Consider the following 7,967-nt stretch of genomic DNA (forward strand, 5'->3'; position numbering starts at 1 on the left):
TCTTTGTCTAGTTTTGGATCAAGGTAATGCTGGCCTTGTAGAATGAGCTTGGAAGTTTTCCTTGCATTTCTTTTCTTTTTTCTTTTTCTTTTTCTTTTTTTTTTTTTTGAACAATGTCAAACGAATAGGTGTTAATTCTTCTTTAAATGTTTGGTAGAATCCTCTGGGAAGCCATCCAGCCCTGGACTCTTGTTTGTTGGGAGATTTTTGATTAGTGATTCATTTTTTTTACTGCTTATGGATCTGTTCAAATTTTTTAATTCTTCTTGTTTCACTTTCAGTAGTTTATCTGTTTCTAGGAATTTGTGCATTTCTTCCATATTATATGCCCAATTCGTTGGCATATAATTGCTCATAATATTCTCTTATAATTGTTGGTCGCACATCCCCTTGCAATCAATGGAAGCTTCAGTGGGAGAATGTCAAAATGTTGAGGCAAAGTCATGAGACTGGAAAAATGTATTTGGTAGCAATTAAATTATATTTATCATTCTTCACCCCTGATTTTATTGATTAAAGTACTTGGAATGTATTTATATAATTTATCTATGTAATCAATATAAAAATGGGTGATTAACATTGAATTAACATGGCTAAAATACTATTAATTAAACTACATTATTTATATTTCATCAGTGTTTCTACTAATGCTTTTTTTTTTCTAGTCCAAAGATCCAATCCAAGTTATCATATTACATTTAGTCTTCAAGTCTTTTTAGTCTCCTGTTATCTGTGACAGTTTCTTGGTTTTTCTATGTGTAGAGTGAGATTATATTTTTTTTGGAAAAAACACCGCAGAGGTAAAGTGTCCTCTTCATCACATCATATCAGGGGGGACAGGATATCAGCATGATGTTCACTTGGATCACTTGGGTTCTGCACTGCAATGTTACTATTACCTCTTTTCATACTCGTTTTGTTAAAATGAGTCACCACGTGCAGTTCACACTCTAGGAAAGGGGAATTATGTTCCCTCCATCTACTGGAAGGAGAAATACCAAAGTATCTGTGGACATGTGTTAAAAACCACCACAACAATTAAGAAGCAGTTAAAAAAAGATAATTCGATATACTTTGGTATACTGCATACTTTGTTTGCAGTCATTAAAGTTGTCTCCATTAATTTTAGCATTCATCAATGGAACCTGCCTGCAGCATTTATTTCCAGGGTATTCTAATGGGGATTTGCTGTGTTCCTCACCCTTCTGCATTTATATTTTATTTTATTTTATTTTATTTTATTTTATTTTATTTAAAACTTTTAAAAAAATATTTATTGGGGGAGTGGAGGGAGAGGGAGAGAGAGAATCCCAAGGAAGTTGCATGCTCAGTGAAGAGCTCAACTCAGGGCTCAATCCCACGACTGTGAGATTGCAACCTGAACTGATATCAAGAGTCAGACGTTTAACTGAATGAGCCACCCAAGTGCCCCTCCATTTAGATTTTAGATTTTTTCATAAACAAAAGTTATCCCTCTACTCCACTTATTTACTCAGTCACTCATTTATATCAGTATAGACTCATGGAAATTTATTTTAGTCACCATGTCATAATCCAATCTATGTTATTTATTTTGTTGTGAAAATTTTTCTTACTTGTTCTATTACATTCTCTTTAAGATTGGCTCATGTGCCTTTCAACAAATTCTTGTTCTTTTTTTTTTTTTTTCCCCTTTCTAAAGCACATTTTAAAGACTTATTTTCTGGCACTATAAGATGTTCCAAACTCATTGTATGTTTCCCCTTGCTCCATTCGACCTAAAACCAGTCACTTCTCCAGGGAGTGCTGGTTATCCTTCCTGGAAAATAGAACTTAGAAACCAGGGGCACCTGAGTGGCTCAGTGCCTTGAGCGTCCGACTTAGGCTTAGGTGATGATGTCATGGCTCATGAGTTCGAGCCCGCATCGGACTCTGTGATGACAGCTGGGAGCCTGGAGCCTGCTTTGGATCTGTGTCTCCCTCTCTCTCTGCCCCTCCCCTGCTCATGCTCTGTCTCTCTGTCTCTGTCTCTCTCTCTCTCAAAAATAAATACACATTAAAAAAAAGAAAAAAAGAAAAAGAACTTAGAAACCAAAATGATGAGTTCATACTACTATCTTGTATTCTGACCTAGTGTCAGTTAGCATAGTATAGCATTCTGTCGTTATTTATAGCTTCTTTCTCTGACAGTGATAATCTGGTTCTCATTATCTTCAGTATATGTGTTTACTCTTTCAACCTTAGTCTACATGTGTAGTATTTTCAGAGTTGCTTCCCTGTAATCATGTGAGAAAGAAATGTGGCAACTAGAGTGTTCTTTGTGAAGAGTTATCTTTGTCATTATTCTTACAGAACCAAGGCAAGTATTGCTCTCCAAAATTATTTAGGTTGCTCCCCTTCCCATTCTTTTCAGGGAGGTTGTATCATACCTTTAGAATACAGCTAGATAAGTCTGGCATGGGTCACATCACGTCTTGAGATCCTCAGACTCTGGTTGAGTTTTTTAATTTTGCATATATTGAAGTACACGCTTCATTGAGTACCCTCCTGTGGATGTTGGTAAATGCGTAGGGCCCTGCATCTGTCATTACAGTGCTTTACAGAACAGTTCCCTCACCCTTAAACCTGCTTATGTATCACCTTTGTACAAAATATCTCTCCCCTTCTCAAACTGACAACTAGTGATCTTTTTTACTGTCTCTATAGTTGTGCCTTTTTCAAAATGCCATATAAACAGAATTTTTAAATATATGGCTTTTGGGGTCTGGCTTCTTTTACTTACCAGAATGTATTTTAAGAGGAATCTATTTCATTGCTTGAATCAATGTTGCTGACTCTATTCCATTCGGTTTTATGGATGTACTCCAGTTTGCTTATCTACACACCTGCTCAAGGCTATCTGGGCTGCTTCCAGTTTTTAATGAGTAAGAACAAAGCTGTATAAACATCCACATAGGTCTTTTAAAACAGATATATTACTATGTAATTCACACATTAAAAATTTACTCATTTAAAGTTTACAATTTAGTGGTTTTTAATATATTTCGAATTGTGCAACAATCGCCACGATCAATTTTGGAACATTCTGGTAATCACAAAAAGACCTGTACCCACTAGCAGTCACTCCCCATTTACTCTCAATGCCCCTGCTCTAGGCAATCACTAATCTATATCTTTATATTTGTCAATTCTGGACATTTCATGTAATATATGGGCTTTACCTGGATTCTTTCACTTGGCATAATATTTTCAAGGATCATCCATATTGTAACATACATCAGTACTTCATTCTTTTATATTGCTAAATACTGTCCATTTTATTGTTATATCACATTTCATTTATCTGTTCAATTGATGAGCATTGTGTTGCTTCTACTTTTTGGCTATTATGAAAATTGCTGTTACAAACATCCATGTACAATTTTTTGTACAGACATATGTTTTTATTTCATTTGAATATAAACCTAGGAGTTGAATTGCTGGGTCATAGGCTAACTTCATGTTTATATTTTAAAAAGAAACTGGTAAACTGTTTCCACTTCAGCTGTACCATTTTACATTCTCATCAGCAGTATCTGATTTATATTGGAAGATTAGATATTGTCAGTATATGAATTCCTTCTTTTTTAAGTTTTTATTTAAATGCTAGTTAGTTAACATATATGGTAAATATTGTTTTCAGGTGTAGAATTTAGTGATTCGTCACATACATATACACCCAGTGCTCATTGCAACAAATGCCCTCCTTAATACCCATCACCCATTTATCCCATCCCCAGCCATGTCCCTCTATCAACCCTGTTTGTTCTCTATATTTAAGAGTCTCTTATGGTTGGTTTCCCTTTCTCTATCTCTCTTTTTCCCTTCCCTTTTGTTCATATGTTTTGTTTCTCAAATTCCACATATTAGTAAAATCACATGGCATTTATCTTTTTCTGACTGACTTATTTTGCTCAGCATAATACTCTCTAGCTCCATCCACATTGTTGCAAATGGCAAATTTCATTCTTTTTGATGACTGAGTAATATTCCATTGCATACACACACACACACACACACACACACACACACACACACACTGCATCTTCTTTATCCATTCATCATTTGATCCAGCAATTACACTATTTACCCAAAGGGTACAAAAATACAAGTTCCATATTCCTAATTTAACAGGTCAACACAACCCCAATGAAAATCCTAGGAATTTTTTTGTAGATATTGACAGTCTGAATATAACATATTTACAGGGTACCAGGGTGGCTCAGGCGATTGAACAACTGACTCTTGATTTCAGCTCAGGTCATAATCTCAGAGTTCATGAGTCTGAGCGCTGCATTGGGCTCTGTACTGACAGTGCAGAGCATGCTTGGGATTCTCTCTTTCCGTTGCTCTTAGCCCTTTCCCCACTCATGTGCATGCTAGCTCTCTCTCTCAATATAAATAAAAATACATTAAAATGTATTTAGAAATATAGATAAACTAGAATAACCAAAACAACGTTGAAAAAGAAGAACAAAGTTGGAGAATTTACACTACATGATTTCAAGGCTAACTGTAAATCTGTAATAATCAAGAAAGTGTGGTAATGGCAAAAGGTACACACATAGATCAGCAGAACAGAATAGAAAGCCAAGAAATAGACCCGCATAAATACAGTAACCTATTTCTGACCAAGTGTACTGAAGATTTGGTGGGGAACTATCTTTCAATAAATGATGAAAAAATTGTATGTCCATATGCCAACAAATAAAAAGGGAAAATCAACCCATATCTCTCATCCAAAATTAACACAAAATAGATGATAGATCTAAAAGTAGTATGTAAAATATAAAATTTCTAGAAAACAGAAAAGGAAAAATCTGTGAAGTTTTGTGTTTGAGTTTTTAGATACAGTACTTAAACTATGACTCTAAAACAAAAATATTAATAAATTAAATTTTATAAAAATCTCTATAAAAATTTTGCTATTTGCGTGATACAGTATGTAGTCTTTTGTGTGTGGTTTGCTTCAGCTGTCTATAATATTTTAGAAGACCATCTATATTATAATATGTATCTCTATAAGCATTTTAAGTCTTTTTATTGCAGAGTAGTGTGACCTTGTATGGATATAGCTTATTATGTTTAGCCATTCATCACTACTATTAGCTTTCAGCATATACATCTTGCATTTTGTTTGCTAAATGTATTCCTAGTATTTGATACTTTCGTAAACAAAAGTGTTTTCTTAATTTCATTTCTAGATATTGGTAATATATAGAGGTATATTTGATTTTTTCTTTTCTTTTCCTTTACATTTTTAAATATATGCCTTATATCTTATTACCTTGCTAATATATTAATTAGAATAATTTTATCTGGGATTCTTAAAAATTTCTGCATAGAAGATTACATCATCTGTAAATAAATCATCAATTTTACTTCTTTTTAACTCTGGTGCCAGTAATTTTTTTTAACCTATTGCATTTGCTAGAATCTTTGGTACATAATTGAACAGAAATGGTAAACATAGACATCCTTAGCTTGTCCCACATATTAGGGATAAAACATTCAATGTTTCATACTTAATTATGATGCTAGTGGGAGGTTTTTATAGATGTTCTATACCAGTCTGTAGAGCATTTTTTTCTAATCCTAGGATGCTGAGAACTTTTAGCACGAACTGGTATTTTATTGTGACTTTTTTTTTCTGATTTTGAGAGTTTAATGTGTTTTTCTTTCTTTTATTCGATTAACATGGTATGTTGCATGGGTTAATTTGGGGATGTTTAACCATCCCTGTATTTGTGGAATAAATACCACTAATTCATTTTGAATAATTCTTTTTATGTGTTGAAGATTTATTTTGCTAATTCCTTGTTAAGGGTTTCTGTGCTTACATTCCAAAAGAGTATTCATCGTTAATTCTCCTACTTATGATTTATGTGTCTGTCTTTTATATCAGTGTTATGCTGACATCATAGAATCAATGGGGAAATGTTCCTTCCCTCTGTTTTCTGAAAAAGTTTATGCAGATGATATAATTCGTATTTTAAATATTTGATAGAATTCAACAACGACGTGTTCAGGGTGTGGAGTTTCCTCTATAAGAAAGTTTTATTATAAATGTAATTTCTTTACTTATGGATACACTCAGAATTAATATTACTTTTGGGCTTAGTTTTGGTAAACTTTTGTCATTCTAAGAATTTTTCCATTTACCTAAGTTCTCTAAGATGTAGACGTAACTTTGTTCTTAATAATCCCTAAAAATCCTTTTAGATCCTATATTACCAGTACTGCTGTTCCCTCTTATTTCTAATTTGGGAAATTTCTGTCTTCTCCGGAGCCTGGTTGTTGGTTTGGTTTTTTTTTTTTTTTTTTTTTTTTTTTTTTTTTTTTTTTTTTTTTTTTTTTTTTTTTTTTTTTTTTTTTTTTTTTGTCAGTCTGTCTAAAGGTTGAAGAGGTACCTTCTGGTCTCATTGATTTTTCTTTTTAAATATAATTTTTTTTTTATTTGAGAGAGAGAGAGCACATGCAAGTGTGGGAGAGGGACAGAAGGAGAGAGAATCTTAAGCAGGCTTCATGCTCAGCATGGAACTGGATGTAGGTCTCTATTCCACGACCCTGGGATCATGATCAGATGCCCAAACAATTGATCCACCCAGGGGCCCAGGTCTGATTGATTTTTCTATTGCTTTTCTGTTTTTATTTTTTCTTATATATACTATCATTTTTATTACATCACTTCCTTTTCCTTTAAATTTAGTTCATTTTTCTTTTTCTATTTTCTTCATATGAAAGTTTAGGTAACTGATTTGAGATCGTTCTTCTTTTCTAAAATAGGTCATAAAGGTGTACAATTTCCACAAAAGACATGCTAGCTGTGGCCAATTATTTTTGATATTATGTTTTTGTTCACATTTAGTTCAAAATATATGTAATTCTTTTTATGATTTTTTCTTTAACCTATAGGTTAATTATAAGTGTGTCATTTAGTTTCCAAATATGGGAAGATTTCTAAAATTTTTTTTTCTATGGTGGATATCCAATTTCTTTGTTTTCAAAGAACATAATGTGTATGATGTCAATCTTTTTAAATTTATTGGCTGGTTTTATGGACCCGTATATAGTATATCTTGAAGAATGTCTTATGAGTTTTTGGAAAGAATGTGTATTCTGCAGTCATCCGGTAATCTGTTCTATAAATGTCAGTTAGGTCAAGTTGTTCGATATCAGTCAAGTCATTTATATCCTCGCTGATTTTCTGTCCAGTTGTTACAGCAGTTAGTGACTGTATTAAATCCCTAACTATTGAACTGCTTATATAAGCATAACTTTGAAACTATCTACATGTATATATCACTTACTGTTTGCTTCTGAACTGAATTATTCCAATTTGCTACATTTTTCAAGTCCTTAAATATACCTATGTATTTTTGTGCCTGCTTTCTTTTTTTTTAATTTTAAAAAAATCACAAACTTACAAAATAGGCGAGGTGTAGTACAAAGAAAGAAATTTGGTTTTCTTTTTAATAAACCACATTAGAGCAAATTGCCACCTTGATGCCACATCATCCCCAAATACGTTACATTGTGTTTCCTTTAAATAAGGACATGCTCTTAATATAATCTTTGAAATCAGAAAATTAACATGATATATTATTGTCTGATCCTCAGGCACCATTCCAGTTGTGACAGTGTCCCCAGTAATGTGTTTTATAGCAAAAACACATTTAGAGTGTTTTATAGCAAAAACACAATCTCCAGTTTAGAGTCATGCTTTGCGTAAAGCCCTCATGTCTCATTCCCATGCTCTGTGTGGAAAAGCTTCAGTCTTTCTTTGAGGTTAATGATAGAGATACTTTTGAAAATTATAAGCTAATTATTTTATAAATAAGCATTGAATTCATGTGTGGCTGATGTTTCTTCAGCAGGAATATCACGGAGTGAAATATTTTCTTCATGAAACTTTTTTATGGATTATAGCATTATTTCGTGAAATCACT

The sequence above is a fragment of the Panthera leo genome, chromosome D2, assembly GCF_018350215.1.
Source record: "Panthera leo isolate Ple1 chromosome D2, P.leo_Ple1_pat1.1, whole genome shotgun sequence".
NCBI classification, from domain to species: Eukaryota; Metazoa; Chordata; class Mammalia; order Carnivora; family Felidae; genus Panthera; species Panthera leo.